The sequence below is a fragment of the Talpa occidentalis genome, unplaced genomic scaffold, assembly GCF_014898055.3.
Source record: "Talpa occidentalis isolate TD23 unplaced genomic scaffold, MPIMG_talOcc4v2.1 talOcc4.3, whole genome shotgun sequence".
Classification (NCBI taxonomy): Eukaryota; Metazoa; Chordata; class Mammalia; order Eulipotyphla; family Talpidae; genus Talpa; species Talpa occidentalis.
In genome coordinates, this window is record NW_023603184.1 from 99,151,547 (window position 1) to 99,177,669 (window position 26,123).

The following is a 26,123-nucleotide window of genomic DNA, read 5'->3' on the forward strand; positions in this document are numbered from 1 at the left end:
TAATTTAACAGATTGAGAGCTTGATGGGTTTCTTTACCAAATCATTAGTTGTAAAGAATAGAAGGCAAGAGTAATTCTTAATAAATTGTTAAAATGCTAAATAATGGTGAGAAAATTACTAATTGACCTTCTTCAGTGGCACTTCTAAATATGCCAAGTTTTATTTCACCACTTACTAATTAGGAAAATGCTTTTTTGGGGTGCCATTGTTAGGATATTTGGGGGCAAAATTCTTCCTCTGTATTTGTACTCTGGGTTATGGGATGCTTCTCTTGATTTCATCTGACTGTATTACTACATTACTGTTTTACTGTATTGCTATATTACTGTATTACCTGTATTACTATAGTAACTGTGAACACCTGATAGGATCTGAGCTATATGGAAATTCTAGGCAAGACATAATTAAGATGAAAAAAAAATGCCCATGTTGTTCTTGTTATCATATGGGAACAAAAATCTGCCACCCCAAAATATGTCTTTTTGGCAGAAGGTTTATTTCATAGGAGAGATTCTGAGAGCCCAGCAAAGGTCAACCTTTTTTGAAAGTAATATTTACGTATATAAAGGAAAAGCTCTCTCCCTAAGGGCATCTTCCTTGCTGTGCCCTGGGAGACCAGATCTCAAGTCTTTTCAGTGGAGAAGGAAGAGCATAATTTGCATATCTTTGTACACTTGTACTGTGTGCTTCCTTGGCAAACTCCCTAATAGTCTTTCCCTTATCTCCCTTCCCTCTCGAACCTTCTTTGTCTGAGCTAAGCAATTTAAGAATTTAAGATGGTGTCTTTTTTTTTTTAATTAATAAATTTTATTTTTATATTCCCCATACAATTGCAATCCCCCCCTTCTGACCCCAATCCCTCCCCTCTTGAGGGCCTCCCTGGTGGCGCAGCGGTTGAGCCCTGGGTTGTGAAGCTGCCCGCAGCCTCTGCAGCACCAGTTCCATCCCCTGCTGCTCCCCGGCCACCTGAGGAGGGTCCCACATGGCACGCAGACCTCTCCTGCCGCCCGCTGCTCCGCTCAGCAGTGTACTTTGGTCCTTCTGCCTGCTCTGCTCCCCGCTCTGGCTCTGGTGAATTCTCTCACCCTCCCACGCCTCTGACTGTACCCACCACTTGTGTAAAAAAATAAAAAAATAAATAATAAATCTTTTAAAAAAAAGATGGTGTCTTGAGCTATGTAAGTGAGTAACCTGGTTTTTCTGGGTCTCTTCTAAGAATACAGTGAGTATATATGTTATTATTAAACTTCTTTTTGGATTTTTTCTTTTCAATCTGTCTGATGCTTATTTGACATCCTAGAAGAACCATGCCAGGTGTGGGATGATTTTCTTTATGCTCCAGCATTATAAAGGCAAGAGCATTTGCCCATATCTACATTTTTTTGGAAGCATCGGTATTTCTTCAGTACATCACTCATACACAGGTCAAAATATGAAAAGCGTTGATTACCTCTTGGCTAATATCTTATTAGAACTTTTAAACACTTGCTGATTCTAACTGATTCCTGAGGTGAGAGTAGAAATATCTTTTGAAGACTAATAATTCATAGGAAGAGATCAATTCCAGTGAGGTAATTATAGACTCTTAAATAACGGTTGATGTTTGAATCACAATCCTTTATTGATAGTAGGTCTGTCATACTATCTGGGATAGCAAAACTATAAATTGAATGATCAGATTATTTTGTTGGTAAACAGAATTGTTTTTTTTTTTTGATTTGCTACTAAATCCCTAAATTAGTAGAGATACCCTTTAAAACCTGACATGTAAGGAGTCAATGAGGTAAATAGCTTATTTGTGTGTGTGTGTGCGTGTGTGTGTGCGTAATATATATACACATACATATTTGATTAAAACATAGAGATCATAAAATTATTGTCCTTTAAACTAAATTTGTAAGACTTAGTGCAATGAAAGTAAGTGGAAATTGACCTTGAATTTATAAAACTAAAAGACTCCTTAAGGTGGACGTCTACAACTAATTTATTAAACATTAGCCCAAAATTTAAAAATAATTTCTAATACTAAATTGCAGTTGACATAATGTTTTAGTAATGCTTATACATAAGACATTTTAATAACTATTTCATTTTCAGATCTAAAGTTGTCAGTTTTTACATTTACATTTAAAAATATGTTTTAAAGTTTTTGATTTTTAACTTTGAAATTCAAACCTGAAAGACAGCAAGGAGAACACCAAAATAAAAAATAATCAAACAATAAAAACAGCACAATATCTTAAACAGTATGAACATTTATTCTTGTCTCTTGGCTAAATTCAACTAGATCTTTTTCAAATTTGGAAACATTTTTGCCACTGTACACAGCTTTCAAAAATATTCATTCACTTTTCTGTAGCAGCAAAGAGAATATCAATGAAGTTGAGCCGCCACTGGGTTGCTCTTGAGGTAATTAAATACCTTGGACTTTACCTTGAAGTACCTGCTTATTTCTTGGCATTTAGCATTCAAAGTAGTATTGAGTTGAGATAAGTACATGAATGAATTGCATATGACATTTATGGCAAGACTCTAGGGTCTCATTTCTGCTCTAAACTCTTAGTGCTAATTCCTTTAAAGTTTTAAGAATCCTGTTGAAATGAACTTGCCTTACACCACTTGTACATTCCATTTTCTTATAATAGAAACCAAAGACAAATGACCATGGGTGGCTTATTCATTCACTCAGTGAACATTTACTAAAAGTTTCCTTTTTGTTAGGCAATAAACATGGTGGATATGGCTTATGTTCTGTTTATTTTTTAAAGATTTATTTATTTATGAATACATCAGGCCAGAGATGCAGGGGGTGAGAGGATTCACCAGAGACAGAGTGGGGAACAGAACAGGCAGATCGACTGAAATACACTGCTGAGGGGAGCACTGGTGAGACAGGAGAGGGCTGCTGCACCATGTGGGTTGCTCCCTGGCTGGCTGGGGATCGAACTTGTGCTACAGAGGTTGCAGATTGCTTCATAGTGTGTTGCTTAACCCCTCGCACCACCAGGGAGGCCCAGATGGCTTATGTTGTAGCAGTGGAGGTACAATGAACAATGTTTCACCAATATTTTCATCAGTACAGTGATGAGAAAAGCTATAAAGGAAAGAGCTGAACAGGGTGAGAGGAGCACATGTAACAGAATCCTGGGGTCAGGATTCTCCAGGAGAAAGACCGGTGAAGATAAAGGGAACATTGAGGAAGGAGTTAGTGGAATGTTCTAAGGGATGTTTTCTGGGCAAAACTGTATGATCACAAATGTAATTATGTGATATTTTTAATTACTAATTGTGGACTTCTAGTGAGTCCAAGACCTGGGACGCGACGGTGAGGGAAATCTGACATGGGGGACTGTCATGTCCAGCATGCAGCAAATCTTTATTGTCTTAATGCTCGTTATATACTATTTTAATTGCAGCAGGTGTAACATCAAAGCATACCATATAATGATAACACATATGAATGATTTGTCTACTTTCTTACTATTATCTATTTACTTCAGACAGTAGGATACCAGGTGGTTAGTTCTCACACACATAATCTTATCGCCCCCTAGCTAGAGCCTGGGAAGTTCACTCATTATTTTTGTTATTCTCAGACTCTGGAGATGTAGAGGCCTGACTCCACACAGGTCACTTTCTGGGCACTCAACACCAAGTCCTGTCACCCAGAGGTTTTCCTCCGAGACGCATGTGTTTTCACATGCCTTAGGGACTCAGGTCAAGGCCCTTCTGCTCACTGCACGGGGTCTCTCCCAACAACTAATTCATAATATACAGATTATTTTCTGATGCTTTTAAAGTTAAGGTTATCAGCATACTGCCCACTAAAACTTTTTAAATTCTCTTCATTAATCCTGTTCCTACCCAGTCTCATACATTGACCAAACTATTACAAAAGCATTTACAAGTAGTGAATATACTTGATGGGTGTTCATGGGTGATTATTTGTGAAGTATTCAGGGGTCTGCATACTTGAAATCAGGATCTGCAGATACCTGGCTGCATGGCTTCCCTTCCCTTTCAGGCAACCAGACTACTGCTGGCACCTGAACACTTGGGGAAAGTCTTACTTTTAAATTTTCATAATGTTAGTCTCTTTTAATCTTCCCCTAACTGATGTATTTTATGCAATAATGTCAAATGTAGTAGCTTGGCACTAAAAACTCTTTATAGTCAATATGATCTACAACCTGCATTTCCAACATCATCGCCCAGTACTTCCTGACACAATGCTAGCTTTTACCCAAGTAGTTTAACTTATCTCACTTCTTATCACTTAACTTATCTCACTTATGTAACTTATCTCACTTCTAAGAATTTCCCTCCATCTAAAATGTCTTCTCAATATTTCTTCTTCAAAGTCCTCCTTAAATCTACATAATGTCAGCACTGACCTCCTCACTGTAATTTTTTTTTTAATCTGAGTACGTTTTTGTCTCAACTGTATGATTTTAGAAACCATACAAAAGCTCTACTATTATAACCTATTTCTGGATTCCTATCTGTTTGTATCAAATAATATATTGTGATTGCTTCTGTGTTAAAATTTCAAGTTAACTTTGTTGTATTTTTGTAATAGGTTCCATTTATTATATCATCCTGTAGTTTAGATATCCTTTTTATGTTTCAAATTAATCTGTCTAGCTTCAGATTCTTAAAGTCAGAGTGCTTTGCCCACATTCACTGTGCAATAAATGCATGTTTGCTGGGTTGTTGAAAAAGAACAGAGACTTAGCAATAACTACCAAGCAAAAGAACTGCTGCATCATCAGGAACTTTCTGGCTCTCTGGATTAATATGCAGTGGGTACAGTTCCATAACAGATTAATTGCTACCAATCATGAAGAAGTTAAAATGCTCTCAGAACTTAGAAGCTATACTTGAATCATAATGAAGTTTCTTAATTCTGTGCCAAGCCCATAGATTGAGTGTCTCCTATTATTTAGCTAGTCTTATTTATGTAGTGTTAATCATTTTCTGAGACTGTGCAGAACACTGAATTGGAATGGATACAATTTTAGCCTAGAGTCCATATACTAGTATTAGATATACAGAGCTCAACATTAGCTATTGTATGAATTATACATCAATCATGAAAATAAGTACTAGCTAATTTTCAGGATAGATATCAGAAAAAAATGACCTTTGATTTAAGATACTGCTTTTTATTGTTTTCATTGTGATTGGTTTTCATAGGAAGACAAACTATATAATTATTTACTATATCAAGTTGCCTCTTTTCTCTTAAACTAGTGATAAAGAAAAAAATAGAACAAAAATGGCTTATCAGAAAGGAGTAGATTCCTTCAATTTCCATTGCTAGCTGGCTGATTAATTAAATTATGGTACATGTAACTAACATACAACCATGTAAAGGAATGAATATTTATTTCTCTACATGCTCATATTTTGTGATCTTCATAATATATGAAGTGAATAAGCAAAGTACAGATCACCATGCATGGTATGCTACCATCTGTATAAATCTTAATATAAAGGAATATGGATATATATACAAAAGAGGTATCAGAACATTATACAATGAGCTAATTATGCTGATGGCATTGGAGGAGAGGGGAGATGGTTAAATGAAGAAATGACAGAAGCTTTTCACTGAAAATGCTTTATATTTTCTAACTTTAGAACAATGTGAATGTATAAACTTTAAAAATAAATAAAAGTTTTAAAAAGGAATACAGGAGAGACAGGAGAGGAAAGAGTGCAAAGTAAAGGTATAATTTTTAAGTGATATGAAGCCAATGAATGTATTCTGAAAACAGAACTTGTATTATTAAGTCTGTATGAGTCTGAAAAACATTCTGAAAGCTTCTCTTTTTGATATTGCTAACCTTACATATGCTTCACTCAGGTTCAAGAAACATGATTCTAAGGAGACAGGAAATAGAGTTAAATGTCATGACGCCCCATGGAAGTGGTCATCTATAAAGCTGATGTATTTGGCTATGTGCCTTAAGTTTGAGCCACATATTTAAGGCATTATGGAGAAGTTACACAGAAATCACAACACCCTCCTTCACAAGAATACCCATTAGATCTAAGTATATTAAGCACTTCTATGTATAAGTACTTTTCTGAAATCTGGAAATGACAAATAATACAGCGAAGAGCAAATAAGCTTACATTGTAGTGAGCATGACAGAGAATAAATGATAAGTAAGAAAATGTATATTTAAGAGTTATGATTGCCAGGGGAAAAACCGCAGGAAAGGTGGATAGGAATTATTGAAGGTAGAATTGCAATTTTATTCAGGTGGACAGAGAAGACCTTTCTGAGCAGTAGACATTTAATTAAAGTCCTGAAGGAAATGAGACAGTGAGCAAACTATGCAGATATTCAACTAAAAGCACTTGCAAGTACAAAGTCTTTGCCTTGAGAGAATGCCTGATAAGGTCAATGAACATTATGTTCAATATGGCTGGAGTTTGAGGAAGAATAATGGAAAATGAGGTCAGAAAAGTGAAGAGGAGAGGGATTGCAGAACTGTATACAACTTTGTAATTCTTTGAAGTGAATTTGGCTTTTACTGTAAGAAGGATGGGAAGCATTTGGAAGGTTTAGAACAAAGGGTTGACATGACCCATTAACATTTTTTAAGGATTCTGTCTCTGGCTGCTATGTAGAAAATAGAAGGAAGGAGTTTGATAGCAGAAATGAGGACTTAAAAACTAACGAAATGGTTTGAGACAACTGCTAGATTGTACAGTGGGACTGGAAAGAAGTAGAAAAACAACAGTACATTTTGAAGGTAGAGCCAGTAGGATGTGTTGGCTGTCAGATGTGCAGAGGGAGATAAAATTGAAGGTCAGACTGTCAGCAGACTCAGAGTAAATTGCAGATCTAACCTAATATCAGGTTTACTGATAATCCACTGGTCCTGATAAACAAGCCTTCCATTCTGCCCTTGGTAAAGTATGAAATCATCAGTGCTGCTCTCCATAAAATGTGCTTTTCATGAATGAACACATGCTCTGTGGTTCATATTTAACCTGGGGCATTTAAGTGATGTATGTGATATGTTGCTTGTACAGGAGACACTTCAGTTATGAAACATCTCTTTATAAATCTGCAACAATGTAACATGAAATTTTTCATGGAGCCATGCCTGTACATTAATAAATCACAAGTCTTGTTTTGTTTTATTGTGGTGGTAACTTTTTCAACATAAACACTCCTAACCACACATGTCTATATGGTCATACCTCCCTGAGTGCATGAATCTTATCTAAACAGACCGGATACATCATATGGGGAATATAACCAAAATGAAAATACATACATTGTGCAAAAATGAAAACATGATGTAAGAATTATAAAAAATATATAAAAAAAGAAAGTATCTTGTAGATTACAACTCTCCCCCTTAGTAAAAACTATTTGTATGTTTGTGAAAGTTGTCACTGAAATGTCTATAAAGCTATCTGAGTCATCACTTTCCCAGATTGGCTATGGGGGCAGAAAGATTGCAAGTCTGATGCTACCCCTTCTTTAAGAGTTCAAGATGATGATCAGGAGTTTTCATCTAACTACTAGAATATGGAGTTGTCACTCTCTGTGAATACAGAAGACAGAAAAACCAATCCCTACAGTAAAATTGTAGGAGCTGAGTTTCACATATTCTAAGTTTAAGATGTGAATTAGGCATTCAGGTAGTCATATCTATTATTCAGTTATTATGTGAATCTGGAAGGATTCCAGGAGAAATCTGGAAGTTAGATATAAATTTAGGAATAACCAGTGTATAGATGATAGTGCATGAGATAATATGTGATCATTAGACACAATATGTGATCATTAGGAGAATGGCAATGGATAGAAAAGTTAACATTAATACAGCAACATTTGAATCACTAAAAATAGCAAAGGCAAAATATTGACCAAAAATCTTAAAAATGTATACCATTCATTCAGAAGCTCTAGTCTAAGTAGAGTATTCTGAATGATCATGAGAAAGGCAAAATGGCATTTGTAGTAGTGTTATTTTAATAGGAATACATTAAGAATAACATGATTAAAATAGCTACATTAATTATACTCATTCATCCATTAAAAATAATTGACAGATATGCAGAAAATAAAAACAAAATAGATTAAGAATCTATGTGACTTTAGATAGACCAGAAATAGATATATTTCTCATGGACTTTTTTTAATCGGGAAAGTTTTCCAAAAGTTAGCAATAATTATCCTAAATGATTAGGATAATTTTTATCTGTCTTCCAAAATTTGTACATAAACTATATATTTGAAAGAACATTAAATGTTATGGAAAACATAGATATAACTAGTAATGTAGACTTGAATTTTCATAAAAAGAATATATTATTTTTACCAGCTCTTAACACACTTATTACTCAGCACTCACCATGAATCAGGCACATGGCATATAGCAGTGAACATAAAAGACAAAAAAGTCCTTTTCCTCTTGGAACTCACATTGAGATGATAAAGAGACATTAAAAATAAATACCTGTTGGGAACTGATAGGTACTATGAAGATGAAGCCAAATAGAAGACAAGTTGTCAAATTGATGGCATACTTTGAATCAAAACTGCAGTTTGAAATAGAAGCTACAATAACAAGCGTTCTTTTTCATTCCTCATTTCGTCAATAAATATCGTGCTCACTTACACATATTTTTATTATTTTTTTATAATAAATTTTATTTTTATATTCCCCATACAATTTCAACCCCCCCATTATATAGGCAAAACACTATGTGATTTGCACATCAAAGACATCTTTACAGACACATCACCCAAAGCAGTGAGAGTGAAGGCAAAGATAAACAGCTGGGACTACATCAAATTAAAGAGCTTCTGCACAGCAAAAGAGACAATAACAAAAACAAAGAGAAACCCCACCAACTGGGAGAACATTTTTGCACACAACACTAATGATAAAGGATTGATCACAAAAATCTGCAAAGAGCTGATGAGACTCAACAACAGCAAAGAAAATAATCCAGTCAAAAAATGGGCAGAAGAGCTAAAAAGAAACTTCTCTGAAGAGGAAATGCAAATGGCCAACAGGCATATGAAAAAATGTTCAACATCACTTGTAATCAGGGAAATGCAAATCAAAACTACCATGAGATACCATCTTACACCAGTGAGAATGGCACATATTAAAAAAACTAGCAACAACAAATGTTGGCAAGGGTGTGGAGAAAAAGGAACTAACTCTTCTGCACTGTTGGTGGGAGTGCAGACTGGTTCAACCACTATGGAGAGCTGTGTGGAGATTTCTGGACCTACTAAACATAGAGCTTCCATATGATCCAGCAATTCCACTCCTAGGTATTTACCCAAAGGACACAGAAACATCAATTCCAAAGAACACCTGCACCCCTATGTTTATAGCAGCACTATTTACAGTAGCTAAGCTTTGGAAACAGCCCAAATGCCCAAAAATAGATGACTGGATCAAGAAGATGTGGTACATATATACCATGGAATATTACTCAGCATTCAAAAAAGATAAACACATGCAATTTGCAGCAACATGGATGGCGCTGGAAGGGATCATGCTCAGCGAAATAAGCCAGAAAGAAAAAGAAAAATACCGGATGGTCTCACTCATAGCAGGAATCTAGAAAACTTAAATAAGGGACCAGGAAAATGAATAACTATAAGAAAGTGAAAATCAAAATCAACAAAAATCTATGAACCAGATTGGGGTACACATATTTTTATAGAAACTTTTTATTGGTTATGGAGCATGCTTATCCTCCTACTGTTCTGTGAGTTGTTATCATAGATAAATCTTGAATTTTATCTGAATTTTATCTAATTATCTCAAAAGTGGTTATTGAGATAATCATTCTGTCAATATGATGAAAAATATTAAATAATTCTCAAATGTTAACAGTGCATTCCTGGAATAGATGTACTTAATTTCTTTTTATTACTTACATTAAAGTATATAATTTACATATTTACATTATCAATAAAAATGCATATTCATACGATCCTATTATTTATATTAATATACATACTTGTAACTTAAGTTTAAATTGTGTTTATATTCAGTGGGAAAAATTGAGTAAAATTGGTATTATTTCTTCCTTTAAGAAAAAATTCATAGCTCCATCCATGAAGTATTTTTGCCAAAAAAAAATTAAAATGGAATCTATTCAAATGTCTTGCTCTAACTACCAGTTCACACAACATTTGGGGCATTTAGGTACATGTTAAATGACACCTGAATGAGTAATAAGCCGTATATAAAATAACCGAAATTTTACAGAATCAGTTACTTGGTTTCTTCATCATATATAATTGTGAATAATTGAAAATTTGCTATTGCAGCTTCTGTTTCAAACTGTACTTTAACTTCTTGGGATTAAAAAAAGGGAAGGTGAAGGAAGGAATTGTTAGAGACTTTAAGAGACAAACAAGTGCAAGTATAAGTCCTTTTGGGGTCTAATTTCAACAAATCAGCAGCCAATGACATTTTGTGATAATGTGGAAACTTGAATATCAACTGGATTTTAGAAGATACTAAGATACTGTGATTTTGTTGATATAAAGATCAAGAAATCATCTTTCAGAGCTATACATTGATGGATTTAAAGTGAAATTATAATTTCTGAGCTTAAAAAGACATCCAGATTGTTACCATGGCTGTTGGCACCCTGTCTTAAAATAGTTTTTTGGCATTCTTTATTGCCTCAATTTCCTCTTATGAATAGAGAACTCCAAGTTTCAGTTTATCACCTATAAAATAGGGCTGGTAGTCATAGTTACTTCAGAGAGTAGCCCTTCTTAGAGAGAATCCAATTAGATAATGTCTGTAAAGTACTTATCCAAGTGTATATTACACCAGATGCCTTTTTTTTTAAATGTAGGTGTCATTCATGTATTCTGTTACAGTTCTTTCCAAACCATGCTGCATTACTAATTCTTCATTAAAACATCTACTTGAGATCATTGCCACAAAAAAAAAAACCTATCCAGAAAAAAGTAAAGTATAAGAAGTGGAATAGATGAACCAACATTAGCAAACTTGCTGAAACAAGGTTGTGTGTAATGTATAGGTTCATTATACATTTTTTATTTTTGTGCATATTGAATATAACTATCATAAAGAGCTAAATTTTTTATTGACCAAATGAAATGTACTGTCATCTTACAGGTGTTTAGTTTTCAATCTTATTTATGCTGCTGCTATAGTATACCTTACTCATCCCTACTATACATGGCTTATTTTAATTTTTGAGGAAATTTTCAAAATTAATGCATATTGTGCTGTCTCCTTTTAAAACATTTTAACCACATTTATTTATCAGTTACCCATTGTACAAAAAAAATATTTGGAATGGAATTTGCAAAATCATTGCAATTCTCTAAAATACTCAATTTTGAATGTTAGATGATTGTAAACTAGCAACAATTTTCTGCAAGGAAAAAGGAACTAAGTTTGCCCTTGAATTCAATCAGATGCCATGAGGCAAAGGAGAAATTTAGTTAGGACCAGCCCCAGTATGTCTTCCTACATGGCACAGAGACATAACAACTTAAAAACTGAGTAGCAGATTATCTGTGATTTTATGCAATAAAATTTAGTGTATTTTTTTGTTTATAGTCAAATAAAATATTAACCCTATTGATTAATTACTAATAACGTGGACTTTTTAAAAGCAGCTTAGTGCCTCCTACCTATAGAAATGGGGGTAAATCTTCAAGTTCTCCAAGTCAGTCTTTTCATTCATAACATAATGGATAAATAATGATCATGCCTGTTTCATAAGTTAGTTGCAAAGAAAAGGAGAAATGTAAAATGAGTTGCCTCGTCACATAGCACCTGCTTTATAAATTTAAATTTCTATAATTTTGTTATCATCTTGCTAGCATCATTATTTTGTATTTTTAACTTGAAAACACACTAAAAGTTTAGCTTAAAAAAACATATTTTGGTGCTTTAGTAACTAATTTTTACCTCTTGAATATTATCACTCATTCATTCTTTGTTATCTATAATGATATTGTGTTTAATAATAAAAATAATACTGAGGAACTAAAATAATTGTCTTTAACATGAGCTAACATAATATAGCATGAAAAATCTGGATATATGTAAGAAATTATCCTTTGAAGGTTAAGAGATAATCATTTTTACCTGCATGCCTCTAGATTTGATGTACATAAATTCTTCAAATATTATTTCATTGAATGTTTAAGGCCAATCAAACATCTTTAAGAAACACACTTGAGCAGGAAGTGTTCACTTCAAATTCTCCTCATATGTACATTGTAATTTACAAAGAACTCATAGATCTGTGCCATAGTGTTAGTTAACAAAGTCCTACTGATTAAGCATCATCAGAGAAACCATAAAATTATAGGGAAGCATAAATTGAAATGCTGGAGAGTGCTTCTGTGAATAGATTACTATCTCAAGAATAATGTGCAGTTACTTTTTGTTTTGTCTTTACACTTAGTATAAAGCCATTTCCATTGTTGTTTATTAGGATCGAAGGTTTATGCTGGTCTTATGTTTGATCTTATATAAACTACCTTCAGATTCCTTTTTTTCCCCTAAGAAAATTAAGCCCACATAAAATAATTTCATCTAAAATTTTTATTCTTAAATGCATGCTGGTATGACCCTCTTCAGGGCATATATTTTTATGGTAAATCTCTTCGACCTTATTGAACAACCAAGGTGTTTTTATTAGAAATGACTTTTATTCAAAGTATCAATATATTCTAAATAAACAAGTGATTTTTAAAAATCAACTTTATTAATTCACAAAACAAACTACATGAATTTTTTAACTGTCTTTATATTAAACAGATTCTAGCAATGCCTATTCTGAAACAATGATTAGGCAGAATAGAGTTTATCTTCTATTGACTCACCAATATTGGTAATCATTTTGCATTTATTTATTTTCTTTTCCTTTTGCTCTGCTTATGTACTTTCAGACCCTCTTATTTAACTGCCTATATAAGTTGTGTATAGTTGTCTAGTATCATATGTATGTGTATAACTTACATATGATACTGGACATCTATATACAGCTTATATATGTATATATACAATACATGGGTATATACACATGTGCATAGAAGATTTGGTTTAATAAACTGAAAAACTCAACATAATTTTTTTCCAGTAGATATTTGGTATTTTCCTTCTATCAGGCTCTTATTTCTTATTTTAACTGATGTAGGAACTTATTTAATGATTGTCTTTACTGTGTCTTGCTCCCTTCTAAGGCATCCTAGACACTTCTGCTTGACACAATTCTCTTAAATATAAATCCAGTTTTTTTGTTTAAAATATTTCAGTAATTTTGCATTACTCTCATAATTCTAGCTGTACTATGACATACCACTGTACTCATAGTCTGTTCTGTAATTCTGAACAAAGTGTCCAAATGAGCTGAAATTTCAGTTCAGTAATTGCTGGGTCACCTTTAGCAAGTTCTTTAATCTTTTCAGGTCTCTATTTTCTCATTTGTAGAATGTTGAAAATAATAGTACAGTTATTGAGACCATATTGTTGAAAAGATTAAATGAGATAAGTGGAAATGCTTAGAATAGTATCAGGTATAAACTAGAAACTATGTAGTTTCAGTTATTATTATTGTTGTCCTGTTTCTTTGCAATTGTTGCTGTTTTTGAAAGTTCTTCCTACCACAGCCCTCTCATTCCCATATATTATCCCATGTCATGCTTCAGCTACAGTGATCAGAGCATTTCTCTCTGGCCAGTGCTTCATTTATTTCTGCAACTTCCACCTGCTCTTCAAGATTTATTTCATTTTTTAGTCTGGTGAGTCTCTCCCATATATGTTACCTGGTTATCCTAGGTGCTATCTGAATATTTATTTATGCATGTAAATTTTAATCTTGTCTATCTACACCACATGACTGTAAATGCTTTAAAGGCAGGAATAAATTGTTTGGAGTTTTGTTTTTTTTTTTTAAATCTCTGCACCTCTATCAGAACACAGGCCATCATATATTAGCTATTTGATAAATATCTAAATAATTGTTTTTGTGACAGGTTTTCCTTAAATGGATTTTCTTCTCTCTGTTATAAAACATAAAACAAGTTATGACTTCCTACACTGGCATGGTATTATTGATCCCCTTTACTGTGCATTTAAAGATAATAAAATAACCTAATATATAGAAGCTGCCTTTCCCTTTGGTGCTAGCAGGTTAGTCGCAGCAAACCTAGGTCATCTGTAAAGAAAGCATTTGTATTTTCTAATGGAGACACTGTTCACAGTAGCTGTTAGAAAATCTCAAAGCAAATAGTTTCCAGTCTGGAAAGAGTTAAAAATATAGCATCCATACTAAAGTAATTTCTGCTCTTAACCAATTTTGGTCCGTTGATATTCTGCCTATATAATCAAGAACTATTTTCTGAAATTTTATATGTACTTTTTATTTCCAATTTATAAGTAAGCCTCTTTTTCAATAATTTACATTATAGTAAGGAGAGCAGTGGTCCAGAAATAACCCATGAATTACATTATCTAATTTAATTAAGGTGAACTGGAAATTTATCAAAAGATTTAACAGGCATCAGACAACTAAAAATGAAACTTGAAACTAGCTTTGTGGGGGACATAAGCTTCTGCCATTTACCATTATTATCCACTCCTATATTTCTTGATGGGGGTTTATGAATAATTCCAGACACTATAGTGCCAGATTTACATAAGCAAAGCAGGTTTTTCTAAGTGCAACTCTATCGCTTAGTTCCAAACAATCCTAGAAATAAAATTGTTATCTCTACACTGTGGTTCTATCGCACTCAAGTTTATCAAAACTATTTTTAGTATATTAGTATAATCTCCTTTAATCTATGTATCTGTGAACTTTTCTTGCTATGGGATTCCCTGGTCAAAGGATGCAATGTGCTTCCATCAATAGAACTTTTATCATAAGTGGCTTTCCAAAAAAAGATAAGTTCCTGGGGCAAGGAGAAAGGTTAAGGCTGTGAGAAGAGACAGGATCAGCCATTAACTATTTTCCTTCAAGTACACTGTAGCAAGTTGCTACACCTGGAAAATTAATGAATGGAGAGTAAGATGAGTGACTACAAATCATGCAATTTTGTTAGTGTTATGTGAATGTAACAAACACTCATCTTTCAGAGATAGAACATTGTGAAAACATTTCCCAAGATTATCAGTTACTGAATACTGAATTATTGCAGATCATTTGTTTCTTGTTACCCAGAAAAGGCTAATACTCAAGGTTCAGTACTTATTTCTTTTTTTTTTAAGATTTATTTATTTATGCATACAAGAACTGGTACAGGCCATAGGTGTGGAGGGTGAGAGAATTCACCAGAGACAGAGTGGGGAGGAGAACAGGTGGATCTACTGAAATGCACTGCTGAGAAGAGCAGTGGGAGAGTCAGGAGAGGTCTCCTGTGCCATGCGGGTCTCCTCTCTGGCCTGGGATTGAACTGGTGCTTCAGTGGCTGCGGATAGCTTCATAGGCTGAGTCTTAACCCCTTGCACCACCAGGGAGGCCCCTCAGTACTTATTTCTTTTACCTTTCACTTTACCCTAATATCTGAACATTTTTTTCTTATTTAGTTCTTTAAGTCAGTTTTTACACTGATTATTATATGACTCCCAAGTTCATATGACAGGATCCAGTAACTTCTTTTATTATGTAACCTCTTTGTTGTAAATAATAAAATAAGTAATGCAAATTTATATTAAGTTTAAAAAATAATTTTCCATTTGCTGATTCTTGAATAAATAGGCTTCACTTAGATTGGTTAGATATGGTGCTGATGAGATTATAATTGCAGGTTTGACAGATGACAATTTTGTTGAAACTTTTTCTTTTTTAAAAGATATATTTATTGGGCCTCCCCAGTGGCACAGTGGTTGAGCGCTAGGTTGCAAAGCTGCCTGCAACCTCTGCAGCGCTGGTTCTATCCCCAGCCACTGGGTGAGGGTCCCACATGGCGCGCAGACCTCTCCTGCCACGCCCGCTGCTCCCCTCAGCAGTGTACTTCGGTCCTTCTGCCTGCTCTGCTCCCCGCTCTGGCTCTGGTGAATCCTCTCACCCTCCCGCGCTTCTGACTGTACCCAGTGCTTGTATAAATAAATAAATAAATCTTAAAAAAATAAATAAAATAAAAAAAAAAGAAATATGTTTTAAAAACAAGATTTCTATAAGCACTGGGGTACAGGCCAGAGGCGCAGGAGGGTGAGAGAATTCACCAGAGACAGAGCAGGTAGCAGATCAGGCAGAAGGACCGGAGTACACTGCTGATGGGAGCAGCGGGCGAGTCAGGAGAGGTCTGCCGTGCCGTGTGGGGATCTCCCTGGCGGACCAGGAATCGAAGCGGCAGTGTAGAGGCTGTGGACAGCTTCACAGCACTATGCTTAACCCGCTGCACCACCGGGGAGGCCCCAGATGATAATTTTATAACTGTGTAGTATTCCATTGTCGTACAGGCATTGTCATACCTGAATTGTCATGCCGGTCAGTAGCGTCCTCATTTTGTGTGCGGCTACATATTATTTAAATGGGCACTTAGAGTATAGACTCAGCTCATTTATCCTGTAGCGTCACGCCACTGGGAATCAGAATCAGTGGAAATACTGAACTCAGATTAGAGCACAGAATGCCAGGAAGTATAGAGAAATGACTGCCTGCTAAAACAGTATTAAGAAAACAATATTAAGAAGAATTATTCTCTAATTCTTTGTTAATGTTCCACCAAACTGATTTTCAAGCAACTTGAAAAATGTTATTTTGTTAGATACATAAACTAAGATAAAGAAGTAATTTTAATTTTACCCTGTTTGTTTCTGATGGCAAACTTTAGCTAATCGACATGAATATTGTGAGCATATTCTATATGTAAAATATGTTTTCAGCATATTAAGTAGCTGTTGGGGGTATGAAAAATAAAATTGAAAATCCAATCGCATTTTAAGCTTGCAAAATATATTAAATTACTTTAATATTTTGATTTATTATAATAAAACTATTTTAATATAAATATTTGGTCATTGTAGGGAATTTGGAAAATATATAAAAGTTCAAATAATATGAACATAAGAAATATTCATTATTCCAATGAAAATACATAATCATATCATTATATTTCTTTCTATGTTTGTTACATTTATAAGAAAACTGTATTAATAGGAAAAATAGAAGCAAACATCCATCCAAAATCATAACCTGTTTCTTCTTAATTCCTATCTCTTGTTTTTCAAAAGCATTACTTTAATAACTATATAGCCCACCTTAGATACATAATGTAATTATTCAAATCTAAGAATTTATGATTACTTATACTTTTTTATTACTGGAAATAATGTTGCAGTGAACAACTTTGACTACAACACTGGCCAATTTGTAAGCTAAATAATCTGCATTGTTCTCTTTAGATAGTCATAGGACTGAAGTTGTTGGATAGAACACTTTTAAGTTTTTTATCACAAGTGCCAAATATCTTCTCTCCCCCCTCACTTATACCCAATTTATGTTGCCATCTCCAGAAGACAAGGGCACTCAATTCTTTACATTCTCATCAGATCTATTATCATTTTAAATCCTAATTGTTATAATTTTATGTAATTCCTAGAAATTACTTCCCATAACACCCTTTATTTCTAAGTCAAATCATGTTTTAGAAGCCATAATTCATGTATGTCTCATCACACAAAAATCCTACCAATATTATTTAAAGTGATTTGGCCACAACAGTATATAGATTTTGAAATGGTGAATATAAACCAGTTGTCAATATAGAATAAATATATGTGAATCTTTAAAAGTAAAATTGTTTTAATGTTGAACAAAGTATATTATTTCCATGACCATTATGCCACAAAAATGACAAATTATAATGTGACTTCTGTCAAATGATTTCTATAAAAGAAAGGGCAGAAGTGATAATCTAAAGTATATAGTGTGTATTGTTATCAGGTCAAATAGGCACACTCTTAGCACATTATTTTTGCTCTCCTGGACAGTATATTTTGGTGTACTTTTCATATCAAAATTTATGAAGTCATCTCATTTTTTTAACTGCTATGTGGTATTATTTTTTTATAATTAATTTTTAAAAAGATTTATTTATATAAGAGCTGGGGTACAGGCCAAGAGGCACGGGAGGATGAGAGGATTCACTATAGACAGAGCGGGGAACAGAACAGGCAGATGGACTGAAAGCACTGCTGAGGGGAGCAGCGGGTGCGACAGGAGAGATTGGCCTTGCCATGTGGGTATCTCCCTGGCTCACTGGGAATCGAACCTGCGCTACAGAGACTGTGGGCAGCTTCACAGTGCTGTGCTTAACTTGCTGCACCACCAGGGAGGCCTAATTAATTAATTTTTAGCTGAGATATTGTAACAGAGTGGTCTTTAGGAAAAGGGGAGGTTCCAGGTTCCCTGCCCCACCAAAGGGAGGGTGGAGCTGAGCAAGGAGGAGAACAAGCTCGAGAAGAGATTGGGGAAGGAAGGAAGAAGGAAAGAGAGCAAGAGGGAGACCTGGAGGAGACACATGGAGCAGAGAGATATGTGAAGAAGCTGCACTTGCTTTTTGGTCCTGTACTGGATGAAACACAATATGGGTGAGAAGTCCTTAGGGAGGTTAACAATGGCATCATTGACCTTGATTTTTATTTTCCTCTTTTCCTTCCAGATTTGTCTGGCTTTTTTTAACCCTTTTCTGTAGGTCCCCACCAGAGATGCTTTAAACTTGTGGCAGGCTTTCAGGTCTTAGTGACCCTGCTTTGGGCCAACCCTGTTTGGCTGGGCATTTGCCCACAAGCGAATGGGTAACTTTGGGTGCTTGATTTGGAAACTATATTCTTCTCCATTTGTCCCCATTTCTGTATTGCACACTAATTGTGTTAAAGTTCCTTTCCATTGAAGGTCTTTATGTTTTGTCTGGATGCGGTGGATGGGAGAAGCTGTTTAGAGAGGGCAGGTTTAGTGGTGTCCCTCTCCCTGTCTTATAACAATATTAGGGTATCCCCAGCAGGTATTACCATCATAGTACACCCACCACCAACAAACTCATTTTCCAGCACCGTAGGCCATTGTGCTTCCTTCCCTTTTTGTCTTCCCACTACCTCCTCCCCCTTGGTGCTTCAGTTCTGTAGTCAGCTATCAAGGGTTAGATTTGCAGCTAATCTTGATCTGATTATTAACTTTGTTTCTTTATATTCCACATATTAGTGATACCATCTGGTATTTATCTTTCTCCTTCTGATTTATTTCACTTAGCATTATCCTTTCAAGCTCCATCCTTGTGGCCACAAATGGCATGAGTTTATCTTTTGTGAGTAGTATTCCATTATGCATATTTACCACATCTTCTTGATCTACACATCTGTTCTTAGGTTGTTTTTATAGTTTAGCTATAGTAGATAGCATTATAATAATCATGGGAGTGCAAATTTCCTTTCAAATTAGTGTTTTTGAATTTTGGGGATATATGCATAGGAGTAAGCTAGCAGATCCACATTTAGTGTTTTGAGGCATCGCCATACTGTTTTCCATAAGGTCTGGACCAGTTTACATTCCCACCACACTATATGGTATTCTATGTAGGGGATATACTCTAGCCCATAATAATGGAAATTTCAGTTGTTCACAAACTTTGGATTTTCCCAAAACTGTTGCAGTGGATTTTCACATTTATATGCCATTTCCAACATGTGCAAGGACCTCTCTAGGATAAATTATTAGGAAAATTGACAGGTAAAATAGGTGAATATTTAGTATATACATGTTGCCAAATTCCCTTTGATGACACTTTGACATGTCCCTGAATGAGAATGCCCGTTTTTCCAAACTTTGAACAATCTAGAATTATCAGTATTTTGATATTTGCCATTTTAGAAAAAGGAAATTGTGTTTGGCATATTTTTTAAATTTGTTTTGGTATGATTTTGTAAACTGAAATCTTATTGTTCCATTTTCTAGTCTGCTTTTATTTAGAAATATATAAGAATATTTCTCATTATTTATGGTATATAAACATTTTATGCCTTATTTAAATCATTTTCAATTTACAGAAACATTAGACAGAGTACATTTATACTTTATCCTTCATTTATTTATATTAATATAGACATTTATGTCAATATAGACTTATGTTTATATTAATATAATAGTTATTCATATTAATATACATTCATTTATGTTAATATAGACTCACCTATGTTTTATATTTAGTATATAATCCAACACTGGTTGTATTTTTTTAAGATTTACTTTTATGCATACAAAAACTGGAGCGTAGACCAGAAGTGCAGGTGGGACGGGGTGAGAGGATTCACCAGAGACAGTGGGGAGCAGAACAGACAGATCTACTGAAATACACTGCTGAGGGGAGCAGCAGGCGAGACAGGACAGGTCTGCTGCACCATGTGGGTTAGCTCCCTGGCTGGAGATTTTTTTTTTTTTTATAGAGGCATGCTTTATTTATTTATTTATTTGTTTGTTTGTTTTGTTTATACATGCACTGGGTACAGTCAGAAGCGCGGGAGGGTGAGAGAATTCACCAGAGCCAGAGCGGGGAGCAGAGCAGGCAGAAGGACCGAAGTACACTGCTGAGGGGAGCAGCGGGCGGCAGGAGAGGTCTGCGCGCCATGTGGGACCCTCCTCCAGTGGCCGGGGAGCAGCCGGGGATCGAACCGGCGCCACAGAGGCTGTGGGCAGCTTCGCAACCCAGTGCTCAACCGCTGCGCCACCGGGGAGGCCCCCTGGCTGGAGATTGAACTCAGACTGCAGTGGCTGGTGATAGCTTGATGGTGTTGAGATTTTAACCCCTGCACCAACAGGGAGGGCCCCAAAATCTTGTATATAGCCTTTGTTCAAAATCTTCTATATAGCATTTGAGAATTCTTTTTCAGGCAGCTTCCTGTATCCCTTTGACATAGCCCCGGACTTTTTGTTAGTTGAGCACATCCTTATTTTCTGATACAAGATATTCCATTATCACCATTTGTTTTTGTTTTTGTTTTTTTAAAGATTTATTTATTTATACAAGCACTGGGTACAGTCAGAAGCGTGGGAGGGTGAGAGGATTCACCAGAGCTAGAGCGGGTAACAGAACAGGCAGATGGACGAAATACACTGCTGAGGGGAGAAGCGGGCCCAGCAGGAGAGGTCTGTCGCACCATGTGGGACCCTCCCCTGCGGCCAGGGATCGAACCTGCGCTGCAGAGGCTGCAGCCAGCCTTGCAGCCCAGCGCTCAACCGCTGCGCCACCAGGGAGGCCCTCCATTTATTTTCATTACCCAACTGTACAACCAGCTATTCCTTCAAGGACCCTTAGTTCCTTTATTGGAGATTGGTACTTAGGTATCAATGTTTAGATCCTGAGTATATTACAACTGGAGTACCAATACTACAAGGTCTGGAATTGGGTAAAATATGTAAACATGTACTTCCATAATTTTTCTGTGTCTATATACAAAGGTAAATTTGAATCTGTATTTATGTCTCCAACATCAGTGGTAAAGTGTTCATTCTGTTTTCTTCTTCTGTTATTTTTTTCCAAGTATGTTTTTTTTTTATTTTATATATTCTTACATAATTTTTCATTTTTGCACAATGTATGCATTTTCATTTTGGTTATATTCCCCATACAATACCCACTTCCCTTATTTTGGCCATAATCCCTCCTCACCTCCCTCTGCCCTCATTCTTTTGTTATTTGTAACTTGCCTCTTCAATAGTGTGATTAAACTGGCACAAATCATCCAGTGTACATTTTTTCATGTTATCCATGAGCTTGAAGATCTTTTCCCGTTTAAGAAATTTTTTCTCTCTATAAGTGTTTGTTGTATTCTTTGCACATTTGAAAATTGAATTATTAGCATATTCTTTTTCATTTGTAAGTACTTATTACATTAAGAAAATTAGTTGTGAATTGGAAATATTTTTCCAGCTTATATATTATCCATGCAAGTGTTTTTCTTTTATGAAATGAAATATATCAATCTTTTTTTTTTGCCTTCTAGATAAAACATTTTATTAAATTTGATGATTTTTTTTTCCACTGGAAGAATGTTTGTACACAATCCTTTGAATGATTGAGCAAAATAGTTACATAAATACATTTTTCAAATCCAAATAATGTAAAATACAAACAGATCATTTTTGCCTCTTTGAATATACCCAAATCTTAAATTTTCATGTCTGTGTCCAAAAATTCCTCTAATGCAAATGAGAATTGGTGTTTGCCCAATTTGTGTTTTGTTTTTTATTGGCCATGTTTCTAGCAGAATTTGGCCTAGTTAAGAGTGTAAATTCTGCAAAACTCTTTGAAAGGGGCATTCAACCAGCATTATAACTGTCCTAACTCAAGGCACGTAGTGAGATGGTTTCACTTCTAGGGAGACATATCTGACAGTCTTCATTTGTAAAGTTTTCTTGTACACTTAATTACTTAATTCTCAGCACCAACCACAGCATCTTCTGCAAATTAGTTGTTCCTCAATCATGTATTGAAGTTACTATATTTTACAGCACAGGTTCTGTGCCTGTCATGGCATTGAATTTTTATTACACCGAGACTAAGCTGTGGTGAATCATTGGGAGATTTCTAGTTTGACAAGTATTTTAGCAGTACAGATATATCTCCTACGTTTAGCACTCCCATAACTATAATAGATTTTAAAGTTAGTTCATACAAAATTGGGAAATTTTTGCTGATAACTTGAATTATGTTGGTTTCTTTTATTTACCACAGGCAACAAATCTATACTTCTGTCAAGTGTTAATTTAAGGCATAAATTCTGAAAGGTAGATCACAGTAAAATAATTTTCTAATTATTTCTAATTGTTTCTCTTTGACATATTTTAAGCATAAACTTATGCAATGTATAGTCTAATGTTTTCCAAAATGGGGCCCCCCTGGTGGTGCAGCGGGTTGAGCGCAGCTCTGTGAAGCTGTCCACAGCCTCTGCAGTGTGGGTTCGATGCCGGCCGGCTGGAGAGATAACCACATGGCGCAGCAGACCTCTCCTGTTTAGTTTTCCATATCTATTTATTTGGGGGGAAAGTCCTAACTGTGAAATTACTATGGTCAATTGTAGGGAGGATTTATCCCATTTGATACAGGATACAAGATTATATTCCAAAGGATATTTGCAACCAGCGTTGACCGCTTAAGACTTGAATACAGGACCTCCCCTGGTGGCGCAGGCGGTTGAGTGAAGCGCTGTGAAACTGTCCACAGCCTCTGCAGTGCTGGTTCAATCCCGGCCAGCCAGCGAGGGTCCTACATGGTGCGGCAGAACTCTCCTGTCATGCCTGCTGCTCCCCTCAGCAGTGTATTTCCTCAGTCTGCCTGTTTTGTTCCCCTGTCTCTGGTGAATCCTTTTACCCTCCCACGCATCTGGCCTGTATGCTGGTTCTTGTATAAATAAATAAATAAATCTTAAAAAAAAAAAAAAAAAAAAGACTTGAATACAGTAGTGACCACATTCCCTTCCATGTGTGAGCCTGGGTGGGGCAGTGATCTTATCACACTGCTTTCAGAAAACAACTTTCATTATTCTTCAAATATAAAAAATTGAAAAAGAAAATAACTTCAATTCATCTTTGTGTAATCTGAAAAGTATTTTAAAACTATAAATTGGGCCTCCCTTGTTGCTAGGGGTTAAGTCTTAGCACTATCACCACAAGGGCCTGAGTTTATCCACAACCAGGGACCGACCCACATGGTGCAGGAGACCTCTCCTGCCTAGCCCACTGCTCCCCTCAGCAATGTATTTCAGTCAATCTGCCTGTTCTGCTCCCCAATCTGTCTCTTGTGAATCCTCTCACCCCACCCCTTTCACCTCTGGCCTGCACCCCAGTTCTTCTATGCAAAAATAGTCTTCAAAAGTATTTTTAAAAGTTATATATCAAGGAAAGTGCTGAATTAAATATGAACCTAAACCAAAGTTTTAGGGAGAACTTCTTCAAAATACTCAAGTGGGGCATCTTAACTTTCATGAGAAATCCATATATGCTTCTAGAGCACTGACACATAACTGATAGGTGAATAATATCATAGATATTAATCTAAGAATGACAAAAATATAATTTATCCAGCAGATCTAATTATACCTCAAAATCTAGGTGACAAATGTTTCTTATATTCCACATTATTTCCTGGTGAAAAGAACCCTGAGGTAATATATCAGATTATACTTTATAATATTTATGTGAAAATGGAAAAAGATAAAAATTCTTGTTTTGCAATTGTTAAAGACACTCTGCTAAAAATTAGTGACAAATGAAAAGAATCCAATAAGAATAACAAAAGTAGGTTAATCTTCTTAAGCTCATATGAATTGTGTCAGCCTCCATTCTTTCCCCAATAATATACACATGATTACAATTCTCAAAAAAGAGCTTAAGTAGAATATAGTCATCTTTTTTCTATTTAAAAAAAAATTTAGACTGTTATTGAATTAGCTTTATCAATGAAAAAAATCTTTGTAACGCAATACTAAGCAGAGAAATGAGACCTCCAAGGACAAAGAAAATCCAAAAATGCAAATATTTGCAATTTCCCAGGTATACACTTCAAGCAAAGGTTAGATGAAAATTATTCATTACCCCAAATAAACCCAGAACAATACATTACTTTGCAAAATCAGGTTGCCCTCTTTAAACAAAGTGTTATATTTGGAACCTCAAGCTGATATGATTTATGCTACTAAAATATTTTTGTGAGAGGACAGAATGGTGCTGATTATTCTTTGACATTACAGCATAAACTGTAGGTCATATAAACATGTGGAAATTGAATAATAGTAAAATCAGTTGCAGAGCTATACCCATTTTCTTCTCATGTAACTGTTCATAGCTAGCCTAAAGTAGCCTTTGTTTTGTTTCTACAGCTTTATTTAAACATTTTTAAAATGCATCAATTATTTTATTAAATTGTAAGATATTTAGAACACCAACTTGTGAGGATAAATTCTGACTGAGAGCAAGAACAGATCAGGGGTAGCTCTGGAGCTAAAGAATAGCTTTGATTTTTGGTAGAATTTGCAAGCCCACAGCTTTCTGATCAACCTTGTGCTACTCTGTATCTTGTATTTCTTCTCTGTGTTCAGGATCTCACTTTCCTGGCATCTGGATTTACGCAGTTTCTTCTTCTTGAAGTGAAGATGTTTGGGAAGTTTCACACTACTGATAGCAATTTTGGTGAAGGTAGCAGTGACAAGTTTCTGATGTGTTCTATGCACAGGAACGTGATTGAGGACAGAGGTTCAGTCATAGCTAGCAAGTCACTTTCAGCTGCTTCTGTGATGCCTCTTGCCTCTGTGATGCCCAGTGAGAGAGATCAGAATGATCCCAAGAGCCATGCTAGCACAGAGGATTCTCACCTGCTGACTGAAGGGTTTTTTCTCTGGCTCAACATCTTTGGAGGACATTTTCTATAGGAGAGTATCTAGGCATTTCCAGGTATCACCATTCTTGTCACTACCAACTAATTTTGTGACAGTAGAAAGAATCTTTCTTTTCAATCCTGCATTTAGCTGTTGAATATATTACTCTTCTATATGACCTTCCTGAACACAGAGCCGATTGGGAATAGCTGCCAATTCTGCTGATTTGTTTGGGATTTTGACACAGTGGGGCTTCCCCTTCTTGGCTTTTTATAACCCTTGTTTTAATCTTGGTACCTACCAGCATTGTTGGCTTCATGTTTTTCTCTTTAGTAGTTTGCTTCTCAGTTTTTTCACCCACCATCTTGCAAGATGGGGAAGAGGATGAAGTCCTCAGATTCTGATCAATCCAGTTTTATTTTGAGATGATCAGAAGATAAGCTGAAGCAAAGATAATAAAATTTGGTTTGCAAAATACTAATGAAAATACGAAAATAATCAGATATAATTCCTACCTAAATTCGAGCAACTCTTTGGAAAACCTTTAATTATTTTTTTTTTTTGTTTTCCAAGCCTTGGCTAAAAATAAAATTAATAATTAATTTATTTTTTGCAATGGAGAAAAGTAACTTTATTCCTTAAAGAAAAAAGGATATATTGAATATGACTCAGCTTTTATGTCTTAGGAACAAGTAGAATCCATTCATATGAATTAGCCAAAAGCAGTTACAAAATAGACATTTCCCCAGTGT

The 26,123-nt window shown here is 35.2% G+C and overlaps 1 protein-coding gene and 1 pseudogene across 3 annotated transcripts in view; one reads left to right on the top strand and one right to left on the bottom strand.

The window, feature by feature from the left end:
- The window catches only part of B3GALT1 (beta-1,3-galactosyltransferase 1), a 495,516-nt gene that overhangs the window by 191,114 nt on the left and 278,279 nt on the right, over nucleotides 1-26,123 (top strand). The window lies entirely within an intron of this gene.
- LOC119255146 (60S ribosomal protein L6-like) lies at nucleotides 24,931-25,416 on the bottom strand (annotated as a pseudogene).